General features: G+C 52.5%; 1 long non-coding RNA gene across 1 annotated transcript; it reads left to right on the plus strand.

Moving 5' to 3' along the window:
• The first annotated feature begins 1119 nt into the window (after positions 1 to 1119).
• LOC139083299 (uncharacterized) lies at positions 1120 to 7518 on the plus strand. The gene is made up of 4 exons (XR_011539915.1): positions 1120 to 1333; positions 4587 to 4702; positions 6001 to 6176; positions 7133 to 7518. It is a non-coding gene; the product is annotated as an uncharacterized lncRNA (long non-coding RNA).
• The last annotated feature ends 9253 nt before the right edge of the window (positions 7519 to 16771 follow it).

A 16771-nucleotide genomic window follows, 5' to 3' on the forward strand; every position in this document is an offset into this window, starting at 1 on the left:
ATTACGGTCATAAAGCAGAAAGATCGACAGTTGGCTCACAGCGTGCTCTGTCTGAGTGTTGGCTGCCAGTGGTGATCTGCGTGCTGTAAGTTAATATCACACATTGGCACAAATTTTCATTTGGCAAAAGTTAAGAAGATTAATAATAGATGGTGTGGTTGAGGATGTGGTGGTGTAAATTGTTTGATATTTTTAGAGGGTGTTTTGGAAGTACTTCTCAAAATTAGAAACAGGGCTATTTTGCTGACAGAAGAGAAAGCTGGAGCAGGGACACAACCACTGTCTTCAAATAAAAGGTCTGGAGGGTGGAGGAGGGGGTGAAACTGTTCTCTGTGGCCCTAGGACCGACCCATGGGTGAGAAATATAGGGAGATAGACTTTGACTCTGTATAAGGAAGACGTCTGCATTGAGACAAAGTGGTCCAAAGGTGGTGTGGATGGCCTGGGTAGATAGTGAGCTCCCCGTCGCAGGAGGTGTGCAAGCAGAGACTAGTTGATCACTTCTCAGGGATGCTGTTGAGCATTCCAGTGGATGCTCCCTCTGCTACTTCTAGGCCTTTCCTATTCCAACAAGGAATGAGCCATCCCGCTATCTCAGATCTCCACCCCACCCTCCTCACTGCTCTATCTGCTGACTCCACCAACGTGCCGGCCCCCTCACATAGGAAAAGCTTGAGCTCCAGGCCTCGGCAGAGAGGATCTTCAGGAGCCGGCTGCAGGCTGAGCCTCACTGTGGTTCCTGCTCCTCTGAAGGCCCGGGCAGCCTCCAACCCCTGTCTCTGCTCCCAGTTTGCCTGGAGAGGCCTATCTGGCTCTCAGCTGGCCCTCCTCCAGCCAGGGGGGGAACGTCATAGAATCACCTCTCAGGGGCTTTCATCATGGCCCCAGGGAACAGGGGGCGACATCGCCCGCAGCTTTCAATGGGCTGTGCCTTGCTCAGAACAGATCTTGATCACAAGTGCATTTGCCAGTTTTTCGACTTCACTTTCAAGAAACCTGTCTGAGACCCTCCCAGGATTTCCCAAAATTGTCCTTTAAAACCCCAGGCGAAATCATCCTGTGCGATCACGTGCCTGGCGCTTGCCTCCTGGGTTGGCCACAGCTGCTCTGCAGGTTTCCAGGGCTTGGCCCTCGGTCAGGGTTTGAAGGTCCCTGTGTCGGGCAAGTCCCGTCTGCTTTTTTGTTGGGGCTGCAAGGAACAAAGGAGGAACCCTCCCGGCGTGAGGTTGTTTACAAAGATCTTTCGATCCCACTTTCTCTCGTGAGCCTCTCCCGGGCTGGGAGTGAGGCTTTAGCTCCCCATTCTACAGATGAGAAAGCCAAGGCTGCCAGGGTGAGTCACAGGCCTCCGAGGCCCTAAGTCCCAGGCACAGGCCTGAGTCTCAGAGTGTGGCCGGCCCCAGGGTCCAGGGGAGCCACTCAGGAGGGCGCTGCTGGCCGTTGGGCTGATCCCTGGGGTGCGTTCCTGCGTGTTTGTTCAGCAAGGCCCACTGACCTGTTAGACACAGCTGGTGCAGTGGGTCCACGACACTTTTAGGGGCCTGAGATTGTGTTTTAACTTCTTTCATAATTAGAAGAAGGAATGAACTTTTAGGTCAGAATAAATGTTTTAATATATAATATTAATGTATTAGCCTTTATATCAATGTAGTTGTTAAATGTCATTTTTTTTCTGAAGAAGATAAGCCCTGAGCTAACATCTGCTGCCAATCCTCCTCTTTTTGCTGAGGAAGACTGGCCCTGAGCTAACATCTGTGCCCATCTTCCTCTACTTTATATGTGGGACACCTGCCACAGCGTGGCTTGCCAACTGGTGCCATGTCCGCACTCGGGATCCCAACTGCTGAACCTCGGGCCACTGAGAAGCAGAACGTGGGAACTTAATGGCTGCACCACCGGGCAGGCCCCTAAATGTCATTTTTTGCAATACATAAATGTATTTTTTATGGAGGAAGGGCCATTGTGCAGCCTGAGTGCCGGTCTGCACTGGGACTCACCCCCTCCCTACGTGGCTGGACCCCCCTCGAAGGTGACCTCACTCTCCACTTTACGCAGGGCGCGCCCAAGGAGTGGAGCAGAGCCCACATTTGGTGGCTTTTCCATTTCCTGAGGTTATGGCTCTGAAGGAAAGCAGCTTTGGGGCCGTTTCAATCCAAACACTGGGATGCATTTAAAAATAGAGCTTTCAAATAAAAACTCTTAAACCGTGGATTTTAAGCATTAAGCTCGTTCGGACCGTTGCAAAATCAAAACCTGGCATCGGCACGTGGACGCGGCTCCTGCGGCTGGCGGGGCTGCGGAGGGAAGCTCCCCCTCAGACACCTCCCCCCGTGGTGGCTTCTGCGCCCGGCTGAGAGCAGCGTCACCCGCCGGGCTCGTGAGCCAGGCCTGCATCCTCCGCCAGCCTCTCTCCCATTGCCTGTAAAACCGCACACCCATGTGGGCATTCCCCTCGTTTTACAACCATTCGTGAGGTTCAAATAAAATTCTTGGACTCAGCAGTGGAATGAGAAAGGTCACAGTTAGTAAAGGGCCAAGTGGTCTCTGGGGTGAATCGGGCTGTGGTGAGGGTCCCCCTCGCTATCCCCCAGGAAGAGACCAGCAGGGCCCAGCTTGTGGGCACCTCCAGTCCACACTTGGGCCCCCTCCCTGCCTCCAAGCCCCCAGCCCCGGACGCTGGCACCCCGAGGGCCTGAGCTCCAGGTCTCAAGGCCACGGAGGGCTGCAGCTGCTTGATTCGGAGACTGTTAAACTTTTCAGGAATTCTGTGAGCCATTGTGTTAAAAACAAAGGTAGTGAAGACTAGAAACCCCTCACTTCTTAATTATTGGATCACATTTTACTCTTATCTGTGCCCTTGAGGTTATTCCCACCTTGCGTCTGTCTGGTGGAAATGCTGAGGCACATTACTGTGCATCTCTTCCCAGCTCCAAGTTTGGTTAAGTCACTCTTGACCAAGGTGGGAGTATTTACACTGTGGAAATCGGCAAATGCGACGGAGTGACCAAAATGCACATTCAGCTTAAAAGTACTTCGTATCTGCAGCCATTACATTGTGAACAGCGCAAAACATTGAAATAGCCTTCCAGTATTTAAAGGCCATCATTCAGTTCAGCAAAGAGAGCGCTCGTGTCATTCTCAAGCAAGTGAACTTCTCTGTAGGTCTTTGTTGTGTCACTTTCCTCGTTAAACTAAGTGAAAATACATATTAACTGACACTGAGATCAGAGCCACACTTGTGGCCAGCCTGGTGGTGTAGTGGTTAGGTTTCTGTGCTCTGCTTCAGTGGCCTGTGGTGCGCTGGTTTGGATCCTGGGCATGGACCTACACACCGCTCATGAAGCCATGCTGAGGCGGCGTCCCACATAGAAGAACTAGAAGGACCTACAACTAGAATATACAACTGTGTACTGGGGCTTTGGTGGGGAAAAAAAAAGAAGAGGTAGATTAGCAACAGACGTTAGCTCAGGGCCAATCTTCCTCACCAAAAACCATTAAAAAAAAAAAAGATTAAATTAAAAAAAAAGAACCACACTTGGTTTTCAATTGCAACCATAGGTTGGCTATGGATTCAAAAGTTCAGCAAAAATCAATAAAAGCATTCTATGAGAATCAATTGTCTATGTGGAATTTATAATAAAGAGTATTGTGTATTTCATCATTTGTAAATTGTGTGCTACTCATCTTTATATCATTAATATTTTAAAAAACTATTATGCATTATGTCATTGTTAATATTTATAGTTCTCCTCCCCCCAACCAGGGGAAGATTCGCTCTCTGGTTTTGGTCCTCTCCGTTCTGACAGGGAGCTGGGGGCAGGGGGGCCTCCTTAAGCTGTGGGCTTCGCCCCATGGGAGGCGGAGGGATTTGGGCCCCTGGAAAAGTGAGGCCTCCTCCCGCTCCAGGGCAGCCCCAGGAAATGCCGTCTCGGTAACTGGAGTTCTGCCCTCCTTTCCAAGGCCAGCTCCCTGCACGGCAGGCTCTTCAGGCTACACTGCTCCCCGAGTCCCCGCGCCCTTGTAAAGGCCGGCGTGCTGGCTCTGGGAGGGCTGCGGCTGGAGCCCTGAGGAAGGTGTGCTGATTGCTTCCCAATGACACAGCTGTCCCGCTTCCCGACACACCTGCCTCTGGAGGTTACAGCTCCTTCAGGCTCTGTTTTCTAGAACAGACACATCTGGGGGCTCAGGACGTGGCCTCCTCGCCCTCGATTTAGTGGGCTCCAGGGTACTGAGGTGCTCCAGAGGGTCTGGCATGGTCGGCTGTGGGCTCCAGAGTCAGAGGACTGGGGGATGGGTAGCAGGAGGCAGGGGAGTGGAACTTGCCGCGTCCACTCCCGGGGCAGATCCAGGCTGCCTCCACCCAGGGTCCTGCCAGGTGGCATCTCCCACCTGGGAAGAGGTGGGAGGGTGTCCCGGGTGCCCTTCCTTGACCACCCAATGCCCTTTGGTTGATCCTTCTCATGGTGTCAAGCCCACAGCAGCACTGAGTGGATCAAACACTGGGTGCGGTGGTGGTGGGGGGTGCTGGCTCGCAATCCTCTGCCCACACAGCTGCAGCTGCTTTATCTCAGTGACTTTTATTGCAGGCTTTCTGCTGACTTCCTTGACATGCGTTCAGTTAGAAAACGGCACGGAGAAGGACACAGACGTGACTCATAATCCCACCTTCCAAAGTTGACCACGATTTCTCTGCTGGTTGCTGGTGTGTATCTGCCTTCTCATCTTTAAAAATTTTACAATCTCGTCTATTTTTTATGCGTATACAACACACACACATAAGCACACACATTGACACTGTTGGGATTACATAGCTCACGTTGTGGTGTCACGACAACTTCTCACTTTCAGTGAACAATTTATTATAGATCCCCCTTGTCACTAAGTGTTCTCTTAACCATAGCCTTAATAGCTGCATACCATTTCATTGAATGGATACCTTATTTTGGTTCAGTTGCAAATATTTTCTCATTCTGTAAGAATGTCCTCTTGGGCCCATGGCCAAATACACGCTCTTTCCCCTGCTCCCCCGTTATCTTTGGGTTCCTAGTTTCTGGTTAGATCACCTCCTGGCAAGAGAGTGTGACCTGCCTGGTCTCAACCCTTTGAGCCTTGTGGATCTGCCTTTACGGCCCAGCACATAGTCAATTTCGTGAAAGTTCCATGTAGTTTTTTTCCCACAATTTACCACTTTACTGGGCTTAGCAAACAACATTTTGACATGTCATCATCCCTTTTTTTTAATGGTGGTAAAATACACATACTATATAAGTTACCATTTTAACCATTTTTAAGTGTCCGCTTCAGTGGCATTAAGCACGCTCACATTGTTGTGCCATCATCACCACCATCCATTGCCAGAACTTTCTCATCTTCCCCAAGTGAGGCTCTGTCCCCATTCGACGCTGACTCCCCATCCCCCCCCCCAGCCCCTGGGGACCACCATTCTGTTTTCTGTCTCTATGAATTTGACGACTCTAGGAGCCTCATGTAAGTGGAATCATACAATATTTGTCTTTTCGTGACTGGCTAATTTCATTTAGCACAACACCTTCAAGTTTCACTCATGTTGTAGCACGTGTCAGAATATCCTTTCTTTTCAAGGTTGAATAATATTCCATTGTGTGGATGGACCACATTCTGTTTGTCCCTTCATTTGTCAGTGGACACCTGGGTTGCTTCCACCTTTTGGCTGTTTGAATAATGCTGCTATGAACAGGGGTGTGCAAATATCCGTTTGCATACTTGCTTTCCATTCTTTTGGCTATATACCCAGAATTGGAATTGCTGGATCAGATGGTAAGTCTCTGTTTAATTTTTTGAGGACTCGCCATACTGTTTTCCACAGCAGCTACACTGTTTTACACTCCCAAGCAGTGGACAAGAGTTCCAATTTTCCCACATCCTTGCCTACACTTGTTATTTTTGTGTTCCATATAATTTTTTTTTTTGAGGAAGACTGGCCCTGAGCTAACATCGTGCCCATCTTCCTCTACTTTATAGGTGGGACAGCTACCACAGCATGGTGTGTCAAGCGGTGCCATATCCACACCTGGGATCCGAATCGGCGAACCCTGGCCTGCCAAGAAGCGGAACGTGCAAACTTAACTGCTGCGCCACTGGGCCGGCCCCTTGTGTTCCATATAATTTTGAAAAGAATCTGTATTTCAAATTGTTGGGTACAGTGTTACATCTCTATATGCCCGTTCTGTCAAGCTTGTTGATTGTCTTTCCAAATCCGTATCCTTACACATGTCTTTTCTGCTTGATTCATCACTTACTGAGAGAGGGGTTTTAAAGTCTCCTACCCACTATGGTGATCAATTGATTTCCCCTTGCAGGTTTTTTTTTTTTTTTGGTGAGGAAGATTAGCCCTGAGCTAACATCTGTGCCAATCTTCCTCTATTTTGTATGTGGGATGCCTCCACAGCATGACTGATGAGTGGAGCAGGTCCGCACCCTGGGGTCTGAACCTGTGAACCTGGGCTGCTGAAGCAGAGCCCACAGAACTTTAACCATTTGGCTACAGGGCCAGCCCCCTCTTCTTGTGGTTTTTGCCTGGCACATAATTTTCATCCTTTGCCTTTAAGCCTTTCTGAATTCTTATATTTTAACTGCATCTCTTGTAAACATTTGGTTGAGTAGCCTTGATTTTTACCTGGAGAATTTTTTCCATTTGTATTTATTATACTATCTTTTTAAGTGGTGTCTATTTTTCCCACTTTTTGTTTCTTCTCAGCCTCATCTTTTGGCCTTCTTTTGGAAAAAGAAAAGTTTTTATCCTAAAATTTTTCCTTTTCAATTTTCCTACATCTGTGTAGTTTGGAACTTGTGCATTCTGCGGTTGTTATTTCAATGGTTACCTTAGTTACTCTAATACTGGTATTTGACAAAGTCTAAGATTAATCAGTATCTTTTTCTTTCTTCCAGTAATACAAGGACAGCCCCAACTTATATGCCGTCTTGTCTAGCATTTTAGTTTTTTCCTGTTTTTTAGCTCATGAATTAAATGTTTTATTGTTGTTTAGGCAGCCAAGGTTTGTCACAATTTATTCACATGTTTACCAGTATCTGCTCATTATTCCGTCTTGCATCTAAGACCTTCCATCTGGGATCCTTTTCCTTCTTTCTATAGCTGGTCCTTCAGAAGTTTCTCCAAGGAGCCCATGATGCAGCAAGCAGAATCGTGCGGCCATACCCCTGCAAACTCACTGAAGGTCACCTGGAGACTGAGTCAGCGGAAACTATCTCGCCCTCGCCCACCTGCCTTCTGCTCGCGGGAGGGGCTTCCCGCCCAGCACACCCATGGTCCCAGGCCACAACACTGCCATCTCTGGGGCTGTCGGCAGCCTTCTTCGGGTCCCCTGTCTTTGCAGAAATGTGCTCCAAGCTGGGACTTAAGCTGAACAGACTTCCTATAGGAAACACACTCCATCACACTGCTGCTCAGGTTGCTTTTATGGACATTTCCCCAAGAAATATTTCTCTCTGGAAAAATAAATTCACAGGATGTAATTAAAACCACGCTCTGTGTGTGTTGGCCTGGGCTCTTGGTAACTGCTTCACCAAATGGGCCGGCGAATGAAGAAATGAAGGCAGCTTTGTTCTCGTCTGTTAACAATGCCCTTTATTAGTTGTGACCCAGGGCATTCTTCTGTCAGTTCACGATTCAGAAGGAGCCTTTCATCAGGTCCTAGTGCGCGCCGTGCACCCTTGGTCGTGACCCCGTTGCCACTGCTGCTGCAGGAAAAGCAGCGAGGGCCTCCTGTGTGCCCTGGATAAAGGTGACCGTCTCAACATCTGCCTGCGGGTCCTGCTTGGGCATGTGTTTTCTCATTTATGACCTTTGAGAAAAAAAAAATGAGTTCATCTTGTCTTCTAACATCAGAAAAATTAATTTCTGAAAAAAAAGTTACCAAAACAATGTGCTTTTGAGCAACATGGTGAAGAGGAGCTATGTGGCTGTGTTACCTTCTGTGACCCTTTCTCCTTCTTTTATCTGTTCTTTGGGGAACTCCTCCCTCACCCCAGTGCCCTGGTGGAGGAGCCAGCTGTGGGAGTGCACTGGCCCCGGGGGCGGGCACATGGCCCAGTGGGGCAATCAAAGTATTCCCTGGGATCAATGTGAGATGGGCTGGGAGGTTGTTTCTCCTGCAGTGGCTGAGCTAGGAACTTAAAGGCCTGTGGTGATGCCACACAGAGGAACTGTCACAGCGGAGGCTGCACACAGAGGAAAGCAAGTCTGGAGATGGGTGAGACCTAGGGCCCGATTCTGAGCTCCTGGATCCAGCTGTGCCTGAAGGCCATCCCATCCTGGACATCCCTGTTCCATAGATGTCTTAGCAGTTGTGATGGCTCAATTTTATGTCAATTTAGCTAGGTCATGGTACCTAGTTGCTTGGTCAAATACCAGTCTAGCTGTTGCTGTGAAGGTATTTTATAAATGGGATTAACATCTATAATCAGTGGGCTTTAAGAAGATTACCCTTATTAATCTGGGTGGGCCTCATCCAATCAGTTGAAGGCCTTAAGTGCAAAAACAGGTTTCCCTGAGAAAAAGGAATTCTGCTTCAAGACTGCGGCATAGAAACCCTGTCTGAGTTTCCAGTCTGCTAGCCTGCCCTACAGATTCTGGACTCAGTTTGGACTCGAGACTACAACATTAACTCTTCTCCAAGTTTCTAGCTTGCCAGCCTGGATTTTAGACTTGTCAGTCTTGACAATCAGCTAAGCCAATTCCTTAAAATAAATCTCTTTATACACACACACACATGCACACACACACACACACACACACACACCCTATTGGCTCTGTTTCTCTGGAGAACCCTGACTGATACAGTGGGGTTCCCAGGTCAGACTCTAAGGCCACCATTCGCATCTGTGCAAGTGACGTATTGAGTAAGTGTCCTCAGAGGAGAGGAGCGGGCAGTGGTAGAGACAGGAAGAGTGGGAACAGGTGGAGTGTGATTTCCGGCATCGTCCTGATCCGTGGGGGCTCTGAAGTGTGAATTTCAGCTCAGAGTTTGTCCTGCCTCAGGCAAGGGACGTGACTCCCAGGTCCTTCTCTCTGTCACCTCTTTACAGAGTGGTCCCGGAGCCCATAGGCACCAACGGCGTCTGCCATAGCAGGCGGATAGATTCTTTTTCTCTTCACTGGTTTGAGTTGAGCCTCTCTCATCAGCGATGGGTGTCCTGGCAAATCCCCCCACACTTTGTGAATGAGGGAAAACTCCTTCTCTACAGACCACAGCAGAAGCTCTTCCTTATCCAGGTGGCCAGACTCTGCTGGTCAACACAGCCTTGGAGGCCAGGCTTGGTGTGGGGGCTCCCGGGCCAGGGCACCTGACCATGGCCGACTGGCTGCTCAGGGCTCTGTCTCCAGAGCATGGCTTGAGAGACTCCTGGTGGAGGTGGATGCCTGAGCTGCTGGTCATGTTTCTGACTCAGTGAGACCAATGTCCTGTCACGGGGCAGGGGCGGAAGCTTAGAGAGGGCCAAGGAGATCCACCCGCAGAGAGGGGGTGGGCAAGGGCATGGGGAGAAGCAGAGGAGAGACTGGTGGGCAGAGAGACAGAGAAAGACAGACTGAAAGACAGACGGGGGCTAACGAGACAGAATTAGAGAGAGACGCGGGGCCAGAGAAAGACCAAGGTTCAGGGAAACAGTGAGACACAAAGAGAGAGAGACAGAGAGTGACGGAGAGAGAGACAGAGAGACAGGCAGAGAGAGAGAATTATCTGAAAATTGCTGTAGTAATGTATATCTCATCCCCCATCCCACATCCTTTTGTTACTGCACAAAATTGGGGCTCTCTTGTCTGATGTGCATAGAGAATGTCAATCATTATGACATCAGCTTCTGGGAAAAGAAATCACCTTTACTGCTGGACCCATCTGCAAGGGGATGGGGACGTATGCCCTCAGATGTGTCTCGCCGATCCAGGGCTTGGGGCACAGTTTAAGGGATGAAGGGCAGGACGGTCTGACGTGTGGAGGTAGATGACGGAGGGGAGGAGAGGTGAGGTCATTGATGATCTGTGCAAGCGTGGTCAAGTTCATGGCTCTCCGTAGGACGCATGTTCACAAAATGGCGGCGTTACCATGGCCTGAGGATGGAGTTTTTAGCTCCTGGACGTCAAAAGGTCACTTATCGAGCATTTGTGAAGGCCCTGATGATGCGCTGGTGGTCTCAACCGGCCTGAACTGGACGAGGGGGTCTCAGTTCCTGAACGACAACTCTTGATTGCTCTGTTGACAAGACGGGGTCAGCTGAACTGGTCCTGGGGGGCCCGAGTTACACTTTCTTTGGATATGACACTGGCATTCCTCATAGAGAGGGGGGTGGGGTCTATGCTCGCCCCTTGAACCCAGGCAAACCTTTGTAACTTCTTTGACCAATAGAATGCGGTGGAAATGACGTTGCATGACTTCCAAGGTGTCATAAAATGTGGCTTCCATTTGGCTCTCTCTCTCCCCCTCCACCCCTCTCTCTCTCCCCCTGCATCCCTCCCTCTCCCCTCGCTCTTCTTTCTCTCTCCCTTCTCTCTAGATGCTCCTCTTGGAATCCAGCCACCATGTCATGAGGAACCCAAACCACATGGGGAGTCCATGTGTGGGTGTCCTGATGGACAGCCCCAGCCCGGCATCAGCCTGGGAGCCAGTGTCCCTTCAGACGACCCAGCCCCAGCCTTGAGGCTCCCAGCTGAGGCCTCAGGCATTGTGGAGCAGAGACAAGCCCTTCCCGCCATGCCCTGTCCAAACTCCTGACCCATGGAAACCACGTGAGATGACACATGGTTACTGATGTTTGAAGCCACTAAATCTTTTGTTACCCAGGAATAGATAACAGAGGGCGGGGCACAAAGAGAAAGAGTCAAAGAGACAGGGCGTCAGAGAGAGAGCGAGCGAGGCAGAGAGACAGAGAGACAGACACGAGCAGATCAGAGAGAGAAACAGAAAAAGTCAGAGGAGCTCCGGGGTCCAGCACAGCCAGCCTTTCTCCATTGGGCCTGGCCTGATGACCTGGCCACCCTGTGTCCCAAAACCAAACTGAAGACTCCTTTCGACTTGAACCAGCTCCAGTGGACGTCCGCTCTGTGTGTGTTTTGCGCCTGACCCTCTCTCCCAGGACAGACTCCTACCCCACGGGAACTAATGCCCTGTCCAGGGCCCGAGGCGGCCGGCAGCAGGCCCACAGAGTGTGGGAGTTCTCTGTCCTCCTGACCTTGGCCTCCTGGGCTGGTGTGGGTGGAATGAGGTCACCCCAGGTCTATGGAGCCCCACATCCTTTTCCTCTTCTTCTCCCCTCACGCAGCAGCCAGCGTGCCCTTTGCCAAACCCACATCTGATCATCGCACTGCTCATTAACACCCGACAACTTCCCTGTGACATGGGGACAGAGCCCGACATGACCTGGGCTCACAGGCCTCGCCTCCTTGGCCCGGGGAGGCCCTGTGTCCGACTGCCCGTTCCCTGGCTGCGATGCTCCGGCTTGCTTTGTGGTTAATGTCTTGCCCTCTCTGACCTCTGCCGAAGCCTCGTGCTCCCCAGCCCTACCCTGTCCTTCACGGCCCTCGCTCTGCAGTGATTTGCGATTCTGGCTCCGTTACCGGCTGTATTGGTTTCTTGTAGCTGTTCTAGCAGATACCACAAACGTGGGACCTTAAAACAATAGAAGTTCATCATCACACAGCTGGGAGGGCAGAAGTCTGAAATCAAGGTGTCGCAGGGCCAACTTGCTCTGAATTCGAGGGAGGCTCCTTCCTGCCTCTTCCAGCTTCGGGCGGAAGAGACCCCGGCGTTCCTTGGCTGGTGGCCACATCCCTCCAGCCTCTGCCTCCTCCTCACATGGCCATCTCCCTCTGTGTCTGAGTCTCAAATCTCCCTCTGCCTTTCTCCCGTCACTGGCTTTAGGGCCGCCCTTAATCCAGGATGATTGAGATCAGCAACTTAATTACATCTGCAAAACCCTTTTCCCAAATAAGGTCCCATTGACAGGTTCCAGAAGTTAGGGGGTGGACTTATCTTTTTGGGGGGCCGCCATTCACCCCACCACCCTGGACCGTAGGTTCTGTGGGCAGTGCCCACTCTGCAGGCACAGTGCTGGGACAATGTGGCCTGTTAATTCTGGCCGATTAACGACTTTATCCATTTGTTCAATAAAAAGTCCCAGGCAAGCTCCTGTGAGAGAAGCAAAGTATCTGTCTGACCAGAGGCAGCTTTCAAGGAACCTCCACGTCTGCCGGGAGAGAGAGGACCGCTCCCCGCACAGCTGTAAGTGAAGGTGAGGAGAGACCAACGCGGCGAGGGGGCGGAGGCTGGAGCCCAGGGCCCGGCTGGTCATGTGGGGCCTGTGGGGAGGCATCTGGGGAGCAGGAGGAGGCTGTCTCCCCCTGGGCCGTGGTGTTGGGAGCGGAGGGCCTGGTGTGCGCAGACACTGGGTTCTAGAAGGCAGTCTTGGGAGCTGGAGGAGGGGAGGAGGCTGGAGTGTACATTGCAAAGGGCCCCAAATGCCCAGCAAAGGAAGGCAGAGGTGATGGTGAAGGAGCCTGCCAGCATCAGTGACAGAGACGGAGTTGCATGGCCGAAAAAATTAACCTGGTGGTGAGGGAAGGAGGGAGGGGAAGGCAGGGCTGTGGGCAGCAATCTTGAGGGGCTGGGTTAGGGTCCCACCTCACTTTGTTTTTAAAACTGGAAGTCCTGATCCCAGAACCCCCTCAGTCTGGGGCAAACTAGGGCAGTGGGTCGCCCTGGGGTGGAGGAGTCACGCTCGAAGCATCTGCCACTTCTGCTGTGAGTTACTGCCCCTGGGGACACAGGTTCAGGCGTCTCCCACCTCTGGAGACCTGGGGCTGAGGTTTCCTGAGCTCTGAATCCCCCCTCCTCGCCCCGTGTGCCCAGTGCACAGTTGGTGCCTTACACAGGTGCTGAATGGGAGAATGGAGTAGCCAGGGTGGGGGATACTGGTCTCATGGAGCGCTGTGGGCTCCGGATAGCCATGGAGCGCTCAGACATGCCTGGGAAGGTGGCACAGCATCTGGAGACACACTCTTAGACAGGGCACCTGCGGCGGCTCTGTGAGTCAGTAGGCCCAGGGGTCCACCCCGTCCTCAGCTGTCTCTGGCCAAGGAGGGGGCATATGTGGGGAGGCCTTGTGGGCCACCCTGACTGCTCAGTGCCCTTCTGTACTGGCCCTTCCCCTGCCCCAGCCCTGGCAGAGAAGGAAGGCGGGTCCCCAACCAGGGATGGGGCGTGGGAGGAGGCGGGCCTGGCCCCTGTTTAGCATCTTCCTACCCCCACTCAGCAAAGCGATGCTGTCGTGGGCATTAGCAGCGGTGGGACCCGAGGCCCATTTTGCTCGGAGGCTCTCTCTGCACCGGGAACTTCCTATGGAATTTTGTATCTTTACAACAACCCTGCCGGGTGGGTATCGTCAGCCCCATTTTGCAGTCGAGGAGACTGAATTCTGGAGGAGTTGCTCCTTTTCCAGCTCCCTCAGCCAGAAGGATGTGGCCCCAAGGCTCCTGGCTGCAGAGGCTGCTCCTTTTCCAGGGGCAGACACCTCGGCTGATGTCAGCTCCCTGCAGGGGGCTCTGAGGGTTGGCGGGGCAGGGTCTGCAGAGGAGAGCTGGTTAAAATGGCCAAACCCAGAATGCGGGCTGCCCTTGTCTTGAGGCCTCCCTGGGTAAAGCTGAAGAATGCCCCTGCTCCTCCTTGCGGGCCAAACTCTGGGGGTCGAGCTGCCAGCAGCACCAGCACCCCCAAGCCCGGGGCAGGGGTCCTCACGGCATGCAGCTGTGGGACGCACACCTTCAGTGTTTCCAGAGGAGAACCCTGGCTCCCAGCAGAGGGAAGCGACAGGACTGGGGCCGAGGGCTGGTTACTGTGAGGAGTCCTAGCCCCTTCGCAGACCTCATGAGCCAGAAAGCCACTGTTGCACATTTTTGCTATAAGAGTTACACTTCGCGGGCATCTCTGTAGCCAATCTCTCACTCATCTGATTATTTCCTTAGAATAAATGCCGAGAAGAGGAACTTCTGATCAAGGATTACAAACATTTTATGCCAAGCTGTCCTGCAGAAAGATTGGGCTCGACTCCAAGGAGGAGTCATTTGCGGATGCTGGGTGTTTTATTTTGGGGACGTAGTGGGGGAGGCCTGAGCTGTCAGATGGCACCAGGAGGCAACGGCAACTTTAGGGTGGGAGGAGGTGACCGGGGCGGCTAAGTTTGAAGGTGCCACTGGGACTTGGTGGGGGGTAGAGACAGCTCGCCCCTTTGCCTGAGGTGGTCCTGGTCCTGTGTCTGTCCAGGGCTGGTGCCGATGGCACGCCCAGTGTGCCCATGACTGTGACGGCATCAGCAAATTCCTGCTGGTTGTCATTTTGCCATCTGAGTTAACTCTCTCAGAGGCATTCGCTGAGCATCCCTTTGTGGGTGGGCGTTTTGGGCTTAAAGGACCCAGAGAAAGTGGGACCCTAGAAAGAAGGTGAGGCCTGAGGAAAGCGGCTGTGGGGCTGCATGTTCCTGGGTTTGAGTCCTGATTCGGCCACTGTGTGTTTGGGGCACGGTATGGAGCCTCCCTGACCTCAGGGTCCTGAAAACCAGGGTGAGGGTCAGCATCCTCTTCCAGCACCTGCTGGTGTTGAGGGTGCTGCCCCGTGCTGGGCGGGCACTTAGGGGGAGCAGGTGGCAATGCCATGGACCGAGCGTGCCTCAGGTCCTTCTCCAGAAGGGACAGGACCCAGAGGGCCACATCAGAGCCAGGCACAGGTGTGGGATAGACGCTCTGCTCAGGCCCTTAACTCTCGACACTGACAAATGGGGACAGGGAAGGCAGTGCAGCTGAAGCCTTGGGGACTGGGGCTCTGAACTTGGCTGCACATCAGAATCGCCTGGGAGCCTCAAAAACCCCAACACTCTGGCCACACCCCAGATCAGCTGCATCAGGATCTCTGGGGTGGTGGGTGGGGTTGGACCAGGCTTTTTTGTGTGTGATAAGACATACATAACAAACTTTACCATCTTAACCATTTTTTTTTTAAAGATTTAAAATTTTCCTTTTTCTCCCCAAATCCCCCCAGTACAGAGTTGTATTTTTAGTTGTGAGTCCTTCCAGTTGTGGCACGTGGGACGCCGCCTCAGCGTGGCCTGATGAGCCGTGCGATGTCCAAGCCCAAGATTCAAACCGGTGAAACCCTGGGCTGCCGAAGCAGAGCGCGCGCACTTAACCACTGGGCCGTGGGGCAGGCCCCCATCGCCATCTCTACGTGTACAGTTGAGTAGTGTTAAGTACATTCCCATCATTGTGGAACCAACCTCCAGAACCTTTTCATTTTCCCCAACTGAAACTCCGCGTCCAATTAAACACTCACTCCCCATATGCCCCTCCCCAGCCTCTGACCACCCCCATTCTACTTTCTGTCTCTATGAATCCGACCACACCAGGTACCTCCTATGAGTGGAATCATGCAGTGTCTGTCCTTCTGAGACTGGCTTACTTTACTGAGCATACCATCCTCTAGGTTCATCCATGCTGTAGCCTGGGTCAGGATTTCCTTCCTCTTTAGGGCTGAATACTATTCCAGTGCATGGGTAGACCACACTTGGTTTACTCCTTCACCCACATGGACCCTTGGGTTATTTCCAGGCTTCTGTGTTTTTAAAGCTCCCAGGTGTCCCTCATATGCAGCTCTGGTGGAGGCCAGTGGGCTGGGTGTCCCTCTGCCTCTCTGCAGGGCAGCACCATGGGCGTCACCGCCGTCTCTCCTGCCCGTGGCGCTCTCCGCTGTTATCAAGTCCAAACAGGGCTGCAGGGAACTCCCTTCCCCCAGCAAACACCCCTGCGGGGCCTCCTGGTTCTGCAGCCCAGGAGGAGCCATCCAGCACATCTGGGCCAGCCTCCGCCTGGGCATCTGAGCGCTCCTCCTGTGGATGCGTTTCCCGTCTGCGTGGCTCCCTGTACTCCAGCCTGGTCCTGCTTTTACAATACAAGACAGGCCAGTGGGTCACAACCACGACTGCTGGGGGCTCCAGCCTCACACTCGTCGGTCCCCTGCTGTATCTCCTACTTCTCCACCTCTAAAACTTGGAACCGGCTCTTATCTGTCTCTCAGTTCCCTCTCCCTGCCCGTCTACGGAGGCCCTCTTCCTCCTACAGAAAAGTTTTTAACTTGGTGGGGAGCACGGAAGGAGCCAACGGAATCCATGCTTAAGAACCAAAACCCCATACACTCGGTTTGACAACGTTTCAAGGGGCGAGCGTGCGGGAAAAGTGATTCTTTGTTCACTAGTTTATTAATTTATTCAATAAACACTTTGTGTCAGGCACTGGGCTATAATGTGATACAGACATGATTGTTGCCTTCGTGAAAGGCATTTTGGGGGACCATTCATCTAATACCATATTAACATATGCCCACCCCCGTGGCGCGCCTCCAACCGAACCTGCAGCAATGCACACAGCTGGAAGTGCCCGCCCCTTCGTATCCACACTTTCCCAGGGCTGCTCCTAACCCACGGCTGAGCGCGAGGACACACTAAAGCTGGGCCACCGCTGCCCGGTGCAGGGCTCCATCAGCTCGCACTCTGCCCAGGGACACACCATCACCTGGTGGAGGTCGGATTCGAACCAGCGATAGGAACCTACCGCGGCCCCGCCCCCACGCTCCAGGCGGAAGGCCACGCCCCTCCCGTGGGAGCGGGACGAGCCTGACCAACCAGAGTTCCCAGGGCACGCAAATTAGGCCCCGTTCCCGGGGGCAATGTGTTTCCC

This window comes from Equus przewalskii, chromosome 5 (assembly GCF_037783145.1).
Source record: "Equus przewalskii isolate Varuska chromosome 5, EquPr2, whole genome shotgun sequence".
Classification (NCBI taxonomy): Eukaryota; Metazoa; Chordata; class Mammalia; order Perissodactyla; family Equidae; genus Equus; species Equus przewalskii.